This window comes from Rattus norvegicus, chromosome 3, assembly GCF_036323735.1.
Source record: "Rattus norvegicus strain BN/NHsdMcwi chromosome 3, GRCr8, whole genome shotgun sequence".
NCBI lineage: Eukaryota > Metazoa > Chordata > Mammalia > Rodentia > Muridae > Rattus > Rattus norvegicus.
Window position 1 is genome coordinate 73,077,877 of NC_086021.1, and position 20,869 is coordinate 73,098,745.

General features: G+C 39.4%; 1 protein-coding gene across 5 annotated transcripts in view; it reads left to right on the forward strand.

Moving 5' to 3' along the window:
• B3galt1 (Beta-1,3-galactosyltransferase 1) overlaps positions 1-20,869 on the forward strand; it is a 573,038-nt gene that overhangs the window by 416,467 nt on the left and 135,702 nt on the right. For 4 of the 5 annotated variants that reach the window (XM_017591942.3, XM_039105589.2, XM_017591945.3 and 1 more), the window contains one exon: positions 13,232-13,279. The gene's annotated coding sequence lies outside the window, so the exon portion shown is untranslated. Of the gene's footprint in view, positions 1-138; positions 2,345-13,231; positions 13,280-20,869 lie in introns of those variants that run through there. The other variant, XM_017591946.3, reaches the window with a different exon arrangement.

The following is a 20,869-nucleotide window of genomic DNA, read 5'->3' on the forward strand; positions in this document are numbered from 1 at the left end:
ATTTATGTTTAAGGTCCATGGTGAAGAAAACAACATGAGATTAAATCAAGTACAAGAGAAGATGAAGCGATCAGGAAACAGAATATTGATGAAGTATCTGAGGCTGCTGCAGGATGGCTGAGCACAGTGCTTAGCAGCTCGGTCTGTTTCTAAGTAGGAGGATCTTACTATAGACTGATAAAATATTATAAAATCCTACATAAACCAATGAATCATTTATGTAGGTGATTCTGTGTCCCATGCATACCTTTATACTGTCATATCATGAGGTGTTAGGAATTTCTTCGTTCCATTTTCATTTATGGAATCACCGTTGGGCATGTGATTTGTTAGTGTCTGAGCCACAAATTCTGCAGGAGAACATGACTGCATTTCTCAACCTTTATCCTGACTAAGTCATGCACTTCTGCCTTGTTATTTCCCCTTGTTCTCTTGGCTTGCACTTAGGAGTCTGTGTTACTATGAGGAAGTACAAATAGGCCATGTAAAGAAGTATGGAAAGGGAGTACATTTCTGAGCCTACAAACCACCACAGCTCCTAGCTGATCTTCCACTGGGTACATAGTACACACCTCTCAGTCATGGGACTAATCCCTCTTGAAACGAGACTCTCCATGCCCCCAAGGAAACATCTAAGGGAATGTTACATGGAACTGAGACAAAGGGCTCTCTGTTCCACCTTGCCAGATTCCAGATTCACAAAGGAGACAGAGATTTTCGATGTTCAGACCACTACATTTTGAGGTGGTTTAATATGCATTGGTAGGTAAGGGATACATACAAACTTTCACTTCCATTAGTGGTCACACGTTTTACAGTTTCATTGTACTGAAGTTTACAAGCCTAGCATGAGTCTCACTGGGCTAAAATGATGATGAATTCCTTTCTGCAGTGTGTGTCAGGGTACTCAGTTTCTGGCCTTTGCTGTCTTCTAGAGAGAGGCAGCAGACATTGCTTGACTTGTGGTGCCTTTGAAAACCAGGAAGATGGCATGGGGCTCTTCCTATACATCGCTCAGTACCTCTTCTGGAGCTTCCCCACTTTGCTACTTAATCTCCCTCCTTCATGTACAAGAGGGAACATGGAAAGCCACGTGCTTAACGGCATGAACCTGCCATAACATTTCATCTCCCAAGACATAGAACCTAAACTTAACTACAGATCCTGGAGTTCAGGATATGGACGTGTCTGCAGAAACAGCATTCTGCCACAACTAGAACCAATTATGTCTGTGTTATAGTTGTTGCAAGGTAAGATTAAAATTGGTCGATGATCTGTAGAGATTCTTCTGATCCCCCGAACTTTCCGTGAACATTGTACAACGGTCAGGTGTAAAGTGGATATTTTTCATTTTCTGTAGGCGTTTCAGGAATTACTTTTGGGGACAGGATAGCTCCCTTTGGGCTCAGACTCTATTTTTGCACTGTCACATCTTCAGAATTTGTTACATTGATGAATTTTCTCACCATCCCACACTCTGTCCCTGCTCTACACTACACCTCACTAAGACGTAACTGCTTCCTTTCCCTCCCTTGCTACATTGTAGCTAATGCAGTCAAACCAAATACAATAAAAGACACAGCCCACAGCCACAGTTTATGAAATTAGTGAGGAGACAGAAGGAATACACCTCACAAGAACAACACAAAGTCGCCCGCCCTCGGCCGCTCTGGTGGATGACAGTTCTGCTAACTCAGGTAAGCCTCTCCCCTCACCACCCGTGGCTCCAGAGAGAGTGAGGTATGCCATTAGTGCTTATAGAATGGGGCAGTGCCTTGTATCCAGCTTAGCTACAGCCCCAGCCCTGCAAACAGAATGCTCATTGCTGCCCTTGTTTTGCATGCTTCCCTCCCTCACCAGGATTTATCCCCACACCAGTCTGAAAAATACCACCACCTTCCTCTATCCTCCAGTGAAGGTAGAAAAGGTAGTTTCCTCTTCAGTTATATGAACATAAAGAAAATTATTTATCTAACTGTGATTTTGGAGAATCTTGTAAATTCAAGGGCCTGAGACATTGGGAGAACTTTTTCTTATATTACCATTTTTTTTTACTTCTGCCACTGCCCCACCCCCATCTCCTCCTTTTTTTGATTTTTGAACCAGTAGCCAAAACCAGACTCCTAATCAAAAGGGCAAAGGGCAAAGTACCTGATAATGTGTGCTTAGTACACCCAAGCTAGAAGCTGGCCTCGTGTTGCCAAAGGCAGGGAGAATAGCAAACCAGGTGCCATCCAGAGTCGAAGAGAAAGCGTCAGCCTTTCCAAGGAAAATTAAAAACGAATACCAGATTACAACATTCTGAGTTCTGCTCCCCGTGGACTTCGGTTGAATTCTGGATGAGGTGAGAAAGAGGGAGGCGGGAAGCTTGGCTCACAAAATAGACAAACAGCCACAGGTGTGGTATAAGCCTCATTTCTGACAGAGCCTCAGTGCTCTGGGAGTCACGTTGCTTTTGACTTTGCTGAAACTGTGTTAATATTTGTACAGTTAGATATATTCCGTTCTGATACAAAATTCGAGTAGGGCAAAAGTATGAATAATTTTCAAATTTCAGAAGCCACAGCCTCAGATAGGACCAAAGGCACAGGGATCTCTGACATCATGATGCTTCACAGAGCAGCTGGCGGCCACACGCTATGGGGTGGTAAATGCTTTTCACATATCATATCAACTTAGTTAAGCCTCACAGCAAGAAACGAGTGTGTTTCCTTCATTTCCTAGGATACAAACCTGGCCCAGGAGTCCAGCAGAATTCAGTTACCATCTAAGCTCTATAATAGGCTAAGATTCAGTTAGCTTTCTTAGGAAAGAAGAAAAATTTGTCCACCATTTCTCTGATTAAATAGGGTGATATGCAAAACGTGTAACCATAGAATATGCTCAGTAATAAACAAATGCTTGCATGTGCATTTGTGTATACATAATATGTGTGTATGTATTAAATGTAATACGTATGTTAATATGTTCTTAAGAAACAAAATAAATGGGCATCCATACCAGGAGCTAGCCTCAGCCCTAGAGCAGCATGTTTTCAAATATATATGTAATGATTTTTTTATTAAGGAGAGTTGATTATGCAAGCCAGCTATGGCAGCAAAAATGTATTTATTAGAATAAAGGCCTTGCTAATGGGGGTTTATATATTCTTTGAAAAATTAGTTTACACCTCCCCCAGGTACTAAGAGTTGACTTGGTGTTCAAACCAACATTGCTTGCTATTAATTTTACTAATGAAACAGAAAAATAACTCAATTTGCATTGTGTTCTTTAATGAGTTTAACTTGCTTACAGTTTATGGCTTCCATACTTAGAGTCCTAGAATAAACCTACTAGGTATTCAGTGAAATTTCTGATTAGAAAGAGCCCATGGGAAAATTGAATTTGATTTTCTTTTTAAGATGAAGAAAACAAAGCTTTTAAGGCGTCCAGTTCCTGCCTAAGCTCTAAGATACTAGTGAGAGAGTAACTGGGCTGAGGAAACTCCCCTGCAGAGGCCACTCTGCCTGCGTCTTCCGTCTTCCGTCTTGCTGTGTTTGTTGGAGTCTTATCTGGGGCACCTCCTCCTGGACAAGTCTTACCAGTTGGCTACAGAAGTAACATGTTAAAAACAATGTATCATTCACCATGTGGGAGTTTCAAGTGCATCTCTGGCTTCCATTTGTTTTAGGAACTTGAAGTGTATTTTTGTTGACATTTTAAGTCTATTTAACCTGACCATCACCTCTTCTTGTCTTTCTCCTTTATTCCACACCCAATCAGACCAGCCAGCTAACTCCTGATGAATGCTCCATTTGAATCTGTCACTCTGGTCCAAGCTGCAACGTCTTTTTGACTTAAGTCAATAACCTCACACTTGGTCTTCTCACATTTCATCTTGTCTTTAAGGACAGTGATCTCTTTTAATGGACCTGTGCAGAACATCCTGCTGTTTCTCATGGGAATTCGAATAATATCCAGTTGACTTGCCCTGGGTACAGTTCCCCCTGTGATGTGGTCCCTGAGTCCCTCCTTAAAGTCACCTTTGACTTATCTCCCTCCTCTCCCTTGGTCCTGCTCTCCGCACTACTCGCCTTTATTCTGTTCCTCAAATGTTTCCAGTTCATTCCCATCCTAGAGCCTTAAGAGGTAATTCCACTTGGAATATTATCCTACCAATGATTTCCAAATCAATTACATCTTGTCAGTCATCACTCAACTTATATGCTACTTCCTCGAAGATACTTTTTCAAACCACCAAGTCTGTACAAGGCCCCCAGTCAGATACTCTTAAATCATTGTCTTATTTTCGTTGTAGCACATAATGCCCCTAGGTCTTATTTCCTTTGACCTATCATAGAAATTCCAGCCCCAGTGTCAATGCATGGTGCTAGCACACGTTGAATAAATATATGTGTAAAGAATGAGAAAGTTAAAGACAATAGAAGTGACAAAGGGCGTTACACACAACACACTGAGCTTCCCAGCAGACCTAGGTATGCCTACCTCACAGCCAGATATCAGCCTTGGGAGAGTAAGGTCAGGATTGCCTCTAAGAAGTCCAATCCCCAAACATCCCATTCTTGAAATGCACATTTCTTCTTTAGGCTTACACCCTCTCCCTCACCTCCTGCTCCTCCCCATCCTCTCATTAGCTCACCAGTTTGAACTAAATCTCTAGCAAATTGGATTATGCTGTGCTTCCTTGGGAGAGCTTGGACATGGGACAGGGATCTTCTGCTCATCTTCTAAATAATAACATGAGTTCCATCGGCGGTGAACTTCTTTGAGCCATGAAGAAGACTGCCTGGAGTGAGGAAAGAAGTTATGTCCATCCAACTCAGGAAAAAGGGTTGTCTCCTCTCTAATAACAAAGATTGAGAATCAGTGTGTTTGAAGTTAGTTTTTGCTTTCATGGATGTATTTAGTTTCTCCACTATCAGACGAAAAGCTCAGACAGTAAAGTCAGTGACACTTCTGAGTGGAAATGCCCATCTGGAAATATCTGATGAGTGCTCACTGGAGAAATTCTTACGAACTTTGGAGGTACACAGGAGACAATCACCGCTGCTTGTCTTTGGAGAGAACTGTGAATATATGTTTTCAGAATATTAGCAGCAACGCAGCATCAGTTGTGCTATGTACTGCTGGTTTCTAAAGTCTAGGACCTAATCATATCACAGCTCATTAATTTATGACAAGTGCAATAATGAGTATGATACAGGAACACATACAAATCCCAGGATGGATATGTGAATAATGACTGTTAAAATTTTCTTATAGAGGGGAAAGTTGTTTGAAATGGGAGATACAAATCCATTAAAACAGTAGTTATTTTATAAAATGCATAAAAATATTATAGTTTATAAATATGTTTGGAAAATATGTGCAGAAACACATAATTCTACCATCTTCCCAAACCTGTGGTTTGTTTTATATCTTAAGTGTGTGCCCACATGTGTATACTTTATCTAGTTGGATTTACAGTGATATGTGGAGATTCTTTTTATTTTACTTTTCCAGCTTAAATATAGAAAATAGTCTCCATTGTTGTCATAATTATCCTCATGATTATGCATTCTCCTTTGCAACAAAATATTCTGTCTTGTTCCTGTCTTTTAAATTATGAGAAAGAAATCTTGAGGAATTATCCAGGCTAATGTCAAACGTCTGGGCATCAGTAATCTTCTTGCCTCAGTTTCCCTAGTTGCCGAGATGACAAGTGCATGCCAACACTCCAGCATGATTTATTTATGTTCCTTGCTAGTGAGTGATAGCGAGTGATTTCTTTCTATATTAAAATCAGTATCTGAAATGGACATTTTTAATTAGGATTCTCTGCCCCTCATTTGGTTTCTATATTAAGGCAACTATACAAAAATAGAATTCTAAAATCCATTCCTGAATATCTTTTATAATTCTTGATATTCTTTGGCCAATTTATTATTCATAGGTCCTAATTAATTCTTTTCCAGCCATAGATGAGGATATTAGATTCACCTCAATTTCACAATTTCCATCGAAGTATATCCATCTTCTCTGCAATATGAAGGGAAAAGTGCTTGCCCCCCTGTGTTTATTTTCATGTCTGTGATTATTGGTGAGAGTCTTCTCACATCGGAGGGAATGGTCATGTCTCCTTTTTTTTATTTTTATTGTCTGATACTGTCTTTTCAATGCCTTTTCCTGTCTAAGGCCTCATTATAAATTCAGGTACAGGTATATGTATGTATGGAAATGCAGAGGATACCGATTTGTTTGCATCGTGGGCAAAGCAAAGTATAAAGCCACAAAGCACATGGGACAGATCACACGAGGGGCAGGAGCTTCCTCAGTGAAACCTAAGGATCTGTCCTTGTGAGAACTATGTCAGATCTATCCTTGTTTTCTATGACAGAGGTGACGTAAACATGGGTTAGCCTTCCTACATATGTTCAATGTGTTCTTAATAAACATTGTCTTACAGCATCAATACTGATGCATTCAATTAGATTCTGGTGTGAGAGAGAAAAATAATACCTTTCATGGCCTGTTGTTAGCTTTGCGGCTGAGATCCTTCTACCAAAAGAGATTAGCCAAAGACTGGCAGGGAAATTTGCTCACTGTAAGTCCTGGATGATGTGGGAGCCTTCAGGAAGGAGAGCCTAAAGAAATGACACCTTTGTGCTGTTTTGTGTATGGATAGAGAACAAAGGGTACAATCTGTTGCTAACAGAATGGGGTAGCTCATAAACCTATGTGCTCAGATATGTGCTTCATGATATCTGGACACGAGATCAGACATCAGCACTTAAGGGTTTACCAGCAAAAAGAGAACAATGAGAGAGGTCTGCCAAGATGTTTTTCACATTTTATTTTATTTTTTATTATTTGTCATTTTATTTATTTACATTTCAAATGATATCCCCCTTCCTGGTTACTCCTCCAACTCCATATCCCATTTCCCCTTTGCTTCTATGAGGGTGTTCCTCCAATCATTCGCCCACTCCTGACTCACCGCTCTAGCATCTCCCTACACTGGGGCATCAAGCCTCCCTCCCCTCCCACTAATGGCATATAAGGCCATCCCCTGCTACATATATATATATATATATATGCATGTATATATATATATATATATATGGACTCCTGGCTCCCTCCATGTATACTCTTTGATAACTAGACCACCCCAGAGCTTCCATGGTCTTCCAGGATTTTCTAGCTAGTTCCTAGAGAGAACAAGAGTGGGAGAACAGAGAACCCCTTTCAGGGCTAATGTATCATTTGGGGGTAGGATACCCTGAACCCTATCAATGGCACATGAGGAATTCTCATCTACAAGTTAGAAATGTTACACTAGCAGGTAAATATATATTTAATTAATATTTCTCTTCAGAAGTACCTAAATGGCAAAATTATTTTTTGTTTTTAATTTGTTTTCTTGGTTTTAAGTTTTGATGTAAGCTGCCATTGCCTCCTTAGTGTTTTGTCTGTAAAGGGTATGTTATGTAACATCTATGTAAGTTGACATGTCATTCATAGTTGGATGATATGGCATGGTACCAAACTCAGTAACTGCCAATGAACACTTACTTTAGGATAACAATAAAAGGATAAATGGTGGACATGTCATCAATCCCAGCATTCAAGAGGCAGAGACAGATAGAGCTCTGTGGGTTCAAAGCTACCCTGGTCTACATAGCAAGTTCTAAGACAACCGGGGCTATATAGAAAGGCATAGTCTCAGAGAGAGAGTGGGGGAAGAGAGAGGGAGAGGGAGAGGGAGAGGGAGAGGGAGAGGGAGAGGGAGAGGGAGAGGGAGAGGGAGAGGGAGAGGGAGAAGGGAAGGGAGGAGGAGAGAAAGAGGGAGAAGGAAAGGGAGGAGGAGAGGGAGAGGGAGAGAATCAACAACAAAAAATTAGCAGAGACGTAGAGCTTGCAAGACATACATAAAATGGTTTTCAGTTCAGAGTTCCCCAGAAAGAAGATGACTAAATTCTTGCCTAGATACCAAGGAAGGGTTCTAGGGAAAGAGCATGACAGCCCGGTTAATTCATTGCCTCCCTTCTCCCGTGAGTCATCCAATTACAAGAGCAGTGCAGCTGAAGTGAGAGCTTAGCTTTAGAGATGATGCACAGAACTGTGGCGTTATTCGAATTTCTCCAAAGAGAAATTCACCGTCCTTGTAAAAAGGATTTGTCTTAAAATTTTGAGTGAAAACTTTAAATGGGTTATTTTTTTTTGAAAAGCAGATTTGTTTCCTTGGTGCATGAAAATGTAGTATATTATTATATGCTGTGTTGTTTGTTTTGTACTCTGGGAGAATAAACCTAGAGCTCCAGCAGGTTCTGCAGCTGCTCTAGCACTGAGCTGTACTCCAGCTCTAGGATACTGCCCTAGAAATTGCCCTAAGTAAGAAAACATCCCCAACTTGGAAAATACTGAAATCCTCAACGTGAGCCAACAACTATTATTCCATGATAATCTTCATATCTCCTCTCTCTCTGCTTCTCTCTCTTTCTCGCTCTCTCTCACTCTCTCACTCTCTCTCACTCTCTCACTCTCACTCTCTCATTCTGTCTCTCTGGCAGAAAATGCCATGGGAATGTTGATTCTTCATTGAAAGTGTGCTCCGCTACAGACAATTTAGTTTATGGGCCACAGCAAATACATAATTACAGACAATTTATTTAATGCATCCGGGAAGTTTCAGTAGGAAGAACTGCAGCTTGTAGGAAGAGGAGCTGAGGACAGTGGATGAGGATTTAGCCATTACACAGAGATGCGAGCCTTTGTCAATGACGCCCCCTTTGCTTTTCATTGCATCCTGTTATGGAGAACTCTCCTCATACATAAACAAGGACAGGGGCAGATAATAGTCATGTCACCCTGAGTTCTTTTCCTATGAGAGAAAATCATGTGTGCTTTAGGAGAGCCAGAGCAGTGCCATGGTTTCTGGATGCTCAACCTGTGGGAGCAAGAACCCAGTGGAAAAGTGAAGGAAGGAAATGCACAAAACAAGGTAGGTCCAACTCCGTGGAGAAGAAAGCTGGGTAGACCTCGGCAGGCTCACTTTGGCTGACCCATCTGAGGGACAAACAGCTGCCTCCGACCCTAGGCACATGCTGGCCGTTAAGCAGCAGAGGCTGTCCACTCTGATAGGACCAGTCCTGCAGGAGATAAAACCCAGTCCAGTGGGAAAGTAAAGGTTAAAAGAGGCAGGGAGAGGCATCTCCCTGATGGAGGAACCCTCTTCAGGAGAAGGCTCGTTTGCCAGCAGCCTTGTCCTAATGATCAGTCTTATGTTTCTATTCATTTCCATTGTTATCTTTCCAAAAATCTCCCATTGGCTAAAGTGAGGTCTCAATTGCTCTTGTTCTCAGAGAATCTGTTTTGTGTAAAGAGGATGAAGGAGTCAGCTAATTAGTTTTCTAAAGTGATAATTGTGCAGCCTGTTGCTGTTTACTTAGAATCTGTGTCTAATGATCTCAGCCTTCCATCCAGGCTGTCTCAGTGCGCGGCAGTGTAAATATAAATTCCATTTGTAGTCAAGCATTTCCTGCACAGATCCGGTACACTTAATGAATCTATGCATATATTAGAGACTGATTTTTTTTCCTTCTCTTGATTCGATGTCGGGAGACTGTGAATTATATAAAGAACTAACTCCTCAAATAAAGCAAAGACTTTACTGCCCCAAGAGAAACTCTTAATATCTTTGACCTGGCATTGACCAGTTTTCAGCCTTCCAGATGTACTTAATAAGTAGAGAATATCAGATATTCAAAAATCCACATTCCTCTTAATTATCTTTTAATTAACTTTCTGTGTCATTTAATGAAGATTCCAGTTTTTAATAATCACACAGAGTTCATGACTCCTACAAGTCCTTGGTGCTGTGGAGGTAGAATTTTACACGATAATTGGTTACTTTAAATGCAGTAGTAGGGGACACAGCATAAGCTGATGAGTCTGATTAGGTTGCTCTTTGACAGTTTTTTGTTCCTCTGCCCTGGACTATGATGCTTGAGGGCAGAGTCATTCACAGTTTCACAGTACCAAGTATTGTGAAATTTCTTAATCAAGTAGTATGGGGTTTGCTAGAACAGAGAAACAGTAAAGTTGAACTTATGTCAGAAGTATGACTGTTTCTACTCTACATCTACTCTCTCCAAGACAGTGTGACAAAGTGCGATGATTTTTTTTATTACTTAAAAAAAAAACAGAAATGTTAAATAGCTTAACTTGATTATCAATCAGTAAATACATGCATCAAATCACCACAAATATGGATGATTAAAACAATAACTTATTTCTATGATCAAAGGTAAAACAGTACATAATTAATGAGTCAAAATTATTTTGTTGAAAAGTCTAAATTCTTTAATGGCAAAAATCCTACTCTTGCTTGAACTGTGGAAATTCAATGAAGGCAATCCCGAAGTCCTTTACGGAGAGCCTCTTGCCCGGAATCAGCATTCATTGTTCTGTGATGCTCTGTTCTACGTTAGTGAAGGACTTTTAAACTTCTTAGCAAATATAGTTTATAATGCACCCCCAGTTAACTGTAACACAGAGTCATATTAGACAAAATAAAAACATTTCCAGAATTCATATGGAAAACTTGCTCCTTCTAGGTCTTACTAAGCACAGGTTAGAGCTACTGGTTATGGTGCCAACTACACTGTTTGGTTTAACATGGAAACTAAACTAGAAACTATATCAAAGGGGTTGGGGATTTTATCTCAGTGGTAAAGCGCTTGCCTAGCAAGCGCAAGGCCCTGGGTTCAGTCCCCAGCTCCGGAAAAAAAGAAAAAAGAAAGAAAGAAAAAAAGAAACTATATCAATTGCTCAGGATCTCAAGTACTATGTCTCTTTTTCACTTAAGTAAATACAGTAATATACGTGCTTCTAAAAATTCTGTTTTTCAAAACTATAAATAAGACAATAAAACTATAAATAAGACTACAAATCATCAATGTCTTATTTATTTTAATATTTCATCTGAGAAATATTAATTAGTCTAGATTGTGTTTTGCAGATGTATCTTGGAGTTTCTCTCAATTAGCCTGGTTTACTGTGATTGGCCAACACTCATAAATCTGTTTGCTCTGAACATGACACTTAGCTGTGTTATCTACTGTTTCTGGCAAACCACACTCCAGTGAAATACTGAGAGATATTTTCACACTTTATATACCTAACCGATGAAGTTTCAACCAGCTACCAAGAGATAATATTTCAAAATGTAATATTTCACACCGGTGCCAATAGAGGATCTTCTCCGCATCTGTCTCCATTCTGATTTACTCCATTCCATCGTGTGTGTGTGTGCACGCCACTCTCTGTGGTCCTTGGGTTACAGTAGAGGCTGAACTGAATGAAGGTGAATGGCGTGGCACCCATTGGTATTGATTGCCTGTCAAGTTTTACTCAAAGCTCAAATCCAATGTAAGATGAAGGGATTCAGACCTCTGAAAAGTAGGCATTAGATTCCTATTTGGTCAGCCCAAGCCACACCAAATAAAAAATCTGAAAACCTGGAGGGTATTAGCTCCTCTGGCTCCCAGACAATATATATCTGTGATATCAGAAACCAATATTTTTGTTCCATTTCACTGTTATTAAATGCCTCATTCCTTTTTCAAGGATACTTAAATTCATAATCCACAGAAATAAAAATTTTTGAGTCTGAACCCTTTATACTCAATTTGGAAACCCCATGTCCCATTTTTAGTATGTTAACTATGCTTTTATTAATACTTAGCATATTAAAATAAATCTGAGAGTTAGTGCAATTAGCTTTAAATAATTTAAGAATGTATTGATTTATTTTCAAATAAGTAACATATTTTAAAGGAAAAGTAACAACATTGTCCAATACAATTTAGAGAGAAGACTTTACTATTTTTGCATATATCTTGACTGGGTAGAAGAGAACTGGACATTCCCATATGCTTTTGCAATCTGTTGTGATGGTCGAGGTGCAAGAAGAAATGCAGACCTATGGTAGGCTACAAAGCTAGAGACGTTAGGACTTCATAGATTCCTAAATGGTGTTAAAGACCCACAGGAGTCCAACAACTACACTTTGGAAATCAATGTTTCTTCCAACACAGAGCTTTATTCCATTCACTTGCTGAAGATCAAGACCACTCTAGAGTCTCAATCTCATGACGCAGAAGTAACCCTGAGAATCTTTTGGCCTGAAGAATGGTAAAGCTCTCAAGAAAACACTAACTTTTGAAGAGTGATCTATCTAGTCAATGCTTATCTGCCTAAGGGAATGTATTTTATCCCATAATGGTAGCCTTTGTTATGATGTTCTTAGACATTCTAGATGTTATAAAACACTGTATTCTGTCATCTGGAAGTCTGGAGACTTAAGAAACAACTTCAAATCCTAGCCATTTGGATGCTTATCTTTCTATCAATTCCTAGCCTCAGTGACTCGCAGGTTCTTTACTGCTGCCCTGACTCACAGTAAACATGGTACACTGTCATCAGGCAATGTGAATGGTTCTTCCTCGGTGCCAATGACACAATGACGTATGTGCGTGTGTGGGGGTGCACATGTGTGTGTGTAGGGTGCACACGTGTGTTCCTGGTGGGTTCGGAATAGGTTCTTAGTACTTCTGCAATTCTTTTATTTCAACGATGTATTTTTTCTTCTCACACTCCATGAGGTAATTTTATACCAAATTCTTAATATTATTTTCCCCCTTAGAGTGAAAATTCTCCTCAAATATATTACCTCAATTCCTTTATTTTTCTGATGAACAGAAACTAAGAGAGAATGACTTTCTCAACAGTATGCAAAAATATGGAAAAATTGATAACTCTATATTTATGGACGCTTCATGCCACTATGGTTAGACAACATAATAAACTAGACCAATGGAGATTTAAGAAAATGCAGCTAGGATGCTCATCCACAGTCATAACTTTACCTAGTAAGTATCACACTTGGAACAGGCAGTCTTAAATTTCAACAGCATAGCAGTATTAAAACAAATAGAGACCTTGCTGAGAAAACCCCGTAAGTAGGTTCTGGATTCCACTCCTATGGCAAACCAACTAAAATGTCAGTAGGCTTTGGTCTGTGTAAATAAGAACCAATTGAGAGCAGTTCTGTCTAAATATGTCATGCCTGAAAATATTAATTGTAAAACAATCTTACCCCAATATTGAAGGTCAGATTTATATTAATGTATTTAGTTGTGTAGGGCGCAATAAACATCAGTTGGATAATCTTCCATTGCCTTCTTTACAGGAAAGAAGAAATGGGTTTCCATGGACCTATCGATGATAATCATCTCAGGTAATAATATTTCAACCTTCTAACCCTGCTTAGTCTGTCCCGCTTCCAAATATTTAGACAATATCTGTGAGTCTTGCACAATTATTTCTCAAATCTTTGCCTATCCTTTGAGCCCAAAGGTGCTACACTGCAGGTTAACATCAGTACCCGCCATGATCCCCTTCCTCTTTAAAGTAGCTTTGTCTTTGTCAAGACTCTACTCATCTACTTCAGTGTCTGGATTAGCTTCCACTGATCCCTGCTTGAGAAAGCAATGACCATGAGTGATCTAAAGGAGTAATAGTAAGCATGATTTAAAGATAACTGGAAAAACATGGTCTGCCCCAAAGTATCGTCGTTTTATAGATGTACAATGTACCAAAACTCCTATTTGGGAATATAGCATCCAAATTGATGTTATGGCTAAATTTACATAGATAGACCCCTTGCCAAAGTCACTGGATATACATATATTGTCTAATATTGTTACTACATCTTCATAAGATATATATTATAATATATAAGTATCTATATATTATAGAACAAAAGTTCAAAGACATAGCATACGTAAGATGTAGTACAAGGAGTCTCATATTTCAGTCTGTCTGAATCTACTATACACAGGGCATTCTCCCTGGTCAAATAGTATCTGAAAGCACCTCGGGCATCTTTAACTTCCATGTGTAGTTTACATGTAAGCAACGTTTGGTATCGCTTAAACACCTTTTCACTTCTAGACTGTGTGTTCATTCATGCTTCGCCAAGGGTAGGGCAGATATATATGTTCACAGGCTGCTTGATTGAGTGCAGGGGTAAAGCTGTGTCATGAGCAACCTCTCACCCTTTTTGTCCCTGCCAGGTAACAGGAAATTAAATCACAGCGATTTACTCCAGGCCAGAAGTTCATTGACCAGGACAAGGCACCTTTATTTACTGTTTTTTAGCTTAAAGATACCATTAACACCACAATGCCCTATAGCTAGAACAGAGGAATGTTTTCAAGTGATGGATAGAAGGTTTGTCCTTAGTGAGTGAGGTACATGTTATGTCCATCCACATTTGTTCACAGTTTTAAAACTCATTTTCTAGTTTGACCTAATCTTCAATGTTTTCTAATTTCAATCTCTAGGATTTAGGTAACCAACCCTGAGCTAAATACTTCCTTGACCATTCAGCTGTTAATAACATAGGATAATCACTGTTCTGTTCTTCAGGTCTTTAGTTAAACAATATTGTTTTTTATATTACTTACAGGGAATAGTTACAGGAATTAGAAAGAAAATAGATCTTGGAGAGGAATATATTTTCAACCTATCATAGCCTGACCTTTGTTCTCCACAGATTTATTTCAAACTATGTTACAGAATTCATTCACTCCCATCCTGGCATCTTCCACATCTCAGCCTACCTCAGCATCAATCAAAGTCCATCTAGATCTTACCTGAAGTCCCATCTGTCCCTGCCTCCACAGTCTGCAGTCATTTAGATTGATCGCAACCACCCACTTACCCCATGAATGAAAAATGCTGATTAGGCTCACCTTGGGGCAAGAGTCCTCTCTTGTCACTTTTTATGACACAGGCTTTATCCGGGTACCTCTAGATATCTCTCTACCTTCAGCGGATGCAGAATCCCCAAAAGCCTGCTTGGCTTTAGAGACTCACCCTGAAATTTCACCATGTAACTGGCTGTAAGGAAAGCCATTCCCAACCTATGAGAGTATCTCAGCAGCTTCTGTATCTAACAATTCTGTACACCAATATTGAAAAGTTCTCAAGTCCCTATGCTTTTAGTTCATTCTCTGTGGTGAGAGATAAAATATTTCCAGTACACCATTTTTGTTTCGGGGTTAACATTGCATCAAATTACATTGCAAGACAAATGCATTGAGCAATAATATGACAGTAGAATATTATTAATATTAATTAATATTAATATTAATATTAGTTAATATTAATAATATTTAAATAATATTAAACTTAAAGGAAAAATAGATTGTACAGTTGTGGTATTTCAAACAACTAGAGGGCAAAGAGATGAACGTAAGCCTTTCCTACTACACACAACTACAGTTTCTACTCAGACAACATCTTACATTACAACTGATTCATCTACTTAGCAACTACCAAATTCTTTAGACATTGGTTGTTAAATAGTTCCTAATTTCAGAGTCCTTGAAAAGAAAATTGGAGCTAGCAAAGTAGCCCAGTAAATAAAGGGAATGCCTTCAAGCCTAAGACCCTGAGTTTGATTCCAGGAATACATATGGTAGAAGAAGAGAATTGATTCCCCCAGGTGGTTGTCCTCTGACCTTCCAACATGTACCATGGCCTGTGAATGAGCACACATACACGTAGACACACACACACATGCACACACACGCACGCACACACAAACAGATGTATATTATTTAATTTTTAAAAGACACAAATCACTTGTATATTTGGCTTAAGAGAATATATCACACCCATGTAAGTGTTCTTTCCTTTCTAATTTCAATGTCCGCATTTCATTTCCTTGTGTTGTGTATCACTACTGCCTTTCTGCCTGACTTCGTTACTTTTCTATAGCTGTGATAAAATCCCATAACCAAGACACCGTATATCCTTGTAGCTTTATAGCCTTCCAGGGCTTATTTGAGGATATGGTTCCACAGGGGTAAGAGTCCATTATCATCTTATCATTGTGGCAAGGAAGTGTGGCAACAGGCAGACATGAGTGAGTGCATAGAGCAGCAGGCTGGGAGCTCACATTTAAAATCCCAAGGAGGAAACAGAGAGAACAAAATGAGAGTGATACATGGCTTTAAATCCTCAAGGTCTGCGCCATTGATGTCCTCCAGCAAGGCTCCAACTCCTAAGTCTCCTCCACAGCCATCAACTGGAGACCAGTGTTCTCCACCACTGCATTCCTGAACATTGACGTGATTTCCAGCATTTGTCTCATTGGAGTTTGCAAGCTAGCTCCCTATACTGAAATAGTGTTTAGACATTTTAACATTTGTACAATGTTAACAGAACTTAAAACATTATTATATTACATAATGTATATGAAGAATTAAAGAAAAAGAGGCCATAAACTTAAGAAAGATCAGGAAGGCTACATGAGATGGATAGGAGGAAGGAAAGGAGAAAATGATACAATTATAAGTTCGAAATGAAAAAAATTTTTTTAATTATTCATACTGATATTCAAATTCTTGGTTTTCCATTTTGCTTTAACCGTAGCCCTTATTTTAACTTTTACATTTAAAAGCATTGATTTTAGAGAATTTAAAGCAATTCACTATCAATCATAAATACTTTATGTACACAGCTGATTGTTGAATACATTGCAGTGCACCAGAATGACCTAAGGAAGAATATTCTGCCCAACTGATTTGTGAGGCAAGTTGAAATTAGGAAGAAAACCCAGACCATGAAAAAGGGTCAGTGAAAACCTGCCCACTCCAAGGGAGATCTGAACATCTTTATGAGGGCAGCTTGTTGAGTGGGCAGTTGGGCCCAGGTTCTAGCAAGACTGATGGAGAATGATGGAAGATGGTCATTGTCTGATTCTTAATTAAACAGCGAATCATCATACAGAATCTGATGTCCTTCCCATTGCCCCTCCTCTGCTGTGCAAAGGTAAAGATTCACAAGGGAGTATCAAGGAAAGGGAGAAGGGAGCAAGAAATGGAGCCATCATGCCGTCCCCTGGACTAAGTGTGCCTCTGTATGGGGGGAAGATGGCAGTCTAGAAGTGTATTTAGGGTTACATCTCACCAAAATCTGGGGTAGAGCCTACTGCTGAGAAAAGCTTGTCTATTGTATGCATGTCTTCCTACTCCTGGTATTTAAGGCTCCTATTTAAATCTTAGTAGGTGAAGTCTTGCTTTACTCTTTAAAAAGTTGCCCTGTAAATTTTGTCATTTGACACATGAGGTGACCACTCATGCCTATGATTTCAGCACAGCGGAGGCCGAGTCAAGTAGGAAGCTGAGGAAAGTTTGAAGGTAGCCTACAGATAGAGATTCTATCTCAAAAAAAAGTTAAAAGAAAGAAAGAAAGAAAGAAAGAAAGAAAGAAAGAAAGAAAGAAAGAAAGAAAGAAAGGAAGGAAGGAAGGAAGGAAGGAAAGAAGGAAGGAAAGAAGGAAGGGAGGGAGGAAGGAAGAAACCAAGCATTTTGTAAGTCACTTTTCTTTATCACTACATTCTTCCAGCCTTTCTCCTCTATTTACTGTCAGGATCTCTCCTGTGCTTCCTTTCTGTGCATATGGACACAGAAGTAAATAATCTGCAGAGGTGACATGTCCCAAACCCCAGGACACAAGGACAAAAATAGCCAAAGGACATTTTGTTGACCTACAAAACTCTAAATGTGGCACTCTGTTGTCCTCCGATGACACTCATAGATAGAATCTGCATTGTGTGTGTGTGTGTGTGTGTGTGTGTGTGTGTGTGTGTGTGAGAGAGAGAGAGAGAGAGAGAGAGAGAGAGAGAGAGAGAGAGAGTATCATGCCCCACTTGCTGACCTGCAGTGCCCATAAGGGTACTCCATAGACAATGTGCCAAAAGGAGCGAAGCAGCCATGGCCTCTTTGTACAGGCTCAAAATAGAAGTGCCCTTTGCACTACTGCTTGACATTGTAAAGCTCCTGCCTGTTTTCTTACTGACTATAACCTCTGGCTCGCTCATCAAAATATGACTCTCTAGGTTTCTCCGAGTCCTTTGCTCACACGCAGCCGACTACATTCTTTCAAGGTTGGATCACATTTCATTTTCTTGTTTGTTTTAAACTAAATTTAGTACTGTGTGTCTCAATTCTTAATGGTGTCTGTAACAACTCCCAAATTAGAAAGCTCTTCAAACTTCGCCAGCAATGTGTTGTTCCTTTGGTTGTTTTTTTTTTTTTTAAATCATCTCACAGTGTTAACATGATAACTAATATTTGCACAGTGCCTTGCAGTTTACAAAATACTTTCAAACTTATCATCTCTAAAAGAGAAGACACTATTAGGAACTCTTAATACAGATAAAGCCTTGAGGCTTTGGATGAGGAGGCCTGTCAGTGGTCCAGGAGTTGCCTCAAGCCTACTAAGGCCCTGGGTTCAACTCTTAATATTACTTTCTTCCACAAAAAAATATTAGTTTGTGTTTGTCAAAGGCTGAACTGATGCAGGTTTTAAATTAAAGCTGGTCACCTATCTCCAGAGACCTCATACTTCCTAACACAGTACTGCCTTGTGTCTTGTCGTCCCTGTCCATTGACCATAAACATAATGGTTATTGTTTGACAAGACATAAAGCAAAGCTTATTAGTTAAGAAAACGTTTTGGAAAGCCAAACATACGTTTTTGTCAACATGAAATCAAGATACAAAATCATAGCGGTGGACTCTTACAGATACTATTAGCTAACATTTATTATTTACAATGTAGCACACAGTTCAGACAAAGTACTTCCCAAATACTGTGCCACAGTTACTGTACCAATGAGTCTGTGGAGGAGGTATTAGCATCATCCTTATTTACTAAATGAAAAACTTAGTTGTTAGAAGCCATGAAACTCACTTTAGCGAGAAAGCGGTTTGATGGGGACTTGAACCCCATAACATGAATCCAATGAGCGAACCCCTAACTACTTAGTTGTTGCAATAAAAAGGCTGGCTCTATAATTAAATGTCAGTTGTAATGTTAGCTTTCCATTATAGATGGCATTGATGGGAGATATTTTTACTCCTTAATTTAGTTTTCTTTTCTTTCCTTGTTTTTTTTTTTTTCTTTTTTGGTTTTTTGTTTTGTTTTGTTTTTGTTTTTGGTTTTTTTTTTTTTTGTAAAATGATAAAAACATGTTCTAGACATCAGTGCTCAGCCAGTAATGAAGAGGTTTTTGAGAGCATTCCAGTGACACTGACTTGTAGTGTGTAGTTTTCTCTGCACTGCTTTAAGTTCCCAGCAAGTCGCACTCACGCACCTACCCACCCAGGATGTGTGCATCAAAGCATCAGAAACAGTTCCCGATGCTGACGGCCCTTTACATCGTTATTTCTGGGATATGTACTAAGCACCTGCTATGTGTGTCATACTCTACTCACTGGGTTTATAGAATAGCTCCGCCAACCCCCAGCATCAAAGCTAGCCAGCCATGCTTCATTCTTCCCTGTACTAAAGCAACTGTATCCATACAGGAAAGCAGACCCGCTCATCCTATCTCGGTCTTGCTGCTGCTCTTTCAAATGAACGTGTAAGTGCAGCATCGTCTGTTTTGTGGGTATAAATATGCTGTCATCTCCTGGTATCTTTTCATTCAAAATGTTCAAAGTTGTGTATTTTCTAGAAGTCTTTCCGCATGCATTTAAAAAAAAAATCAATTCTCATTACAGTCACGTCCCCGCTACACTACATTTTTTTTAAGTAAGAGGCATCCCATAAAGGACAACTCTTTTTTTTCTGGGTCCGTCTTTCCTGCTGGACCAGTCCCTTTAGCACAGGGTAGTGGTGCTTGACGGTTCTCTCCATGTAGTGGGATTTGTTTTCAGACACCTTGCCAGCCTTAAGGAGTCATTGTCCTTCTCCAAGATTTTTAACTTTCTCTTTTCCTCAGCCCTTACATTTAATCAGACAAACTTTCACTCCACTATTGATCTATAGTGGTTTGGTAAAACACTTCGGTGAGACATCTGAGAAAAGGCAGCATTTTATGTACAATACTGTCACTTAAATTGCATTTCTCTGCGAATATGGCCACAAACCAAAACTCTGAGCTCAATGTCAAGCCCAACACCATTGCAATAAAACAAATTTGAAATTTCTTTAATTGGGACAGACATTTTATGATCTGAATATTTCAGTAAACTCAGCCTATTCAACCAATCTAGCCAAAATTAGAATACATTAACAGGCATAAAATTATAAATTGGACATGCGGATGAGCTTTATTGGCATTATAAAATATTATGGTAAGTCTTTCTGTCAAAATTTTCTCATTTTGAAGCACTGCATTAAATATACAGTAAGAGGTGCATGTGGCGCCGACAAATTAGGAGTTGAACCTATTTGGTTTCCTGGTGCTTGTTCCAAATAATCCCATCCTTAAACTTTCAGCAGATGGCTGGAATTAAGTCCTGGTGAGCCTTTTCAATAGTGATGGAGCCAACATATAGTATGTTAGACCATTGGCAAAGACTCAACTTCACCTGGAAATAAGTTAGTGGATGAAAACTGTTCATCTGAGAGTGCCGTGTCTATAACATTGGCAAAATTACTGCTTCCCTAGCTGAATCCTCAGAGGCTCTACATAGAACTAAATAAAGCCTTGCTTAGTTTGGTAATAAACTTATTACCAAGAAAGGGAGAAATGCAGTAATACATTACTTCAGTGCAGTACTTTGTGTAGGGAGAGCATACATCTCCATGGGAGGAGCAACTCATATGTGTGGTTCTGGTGCTTTGTTGGCATGTAAGGAAAAATCTCTCATACATCAGTGTTGATGATACTTGTATTATAGTGTTCATGGCTGTCCTTAAATAATTGAGAAAAACAAGTTAAGGGAGGAAGGGAACATCATTTTAGAGATTTTAATGTAGGGTCAACTGACCGCTGTTTTTGGGTCATGGTGACGCAGAGCAT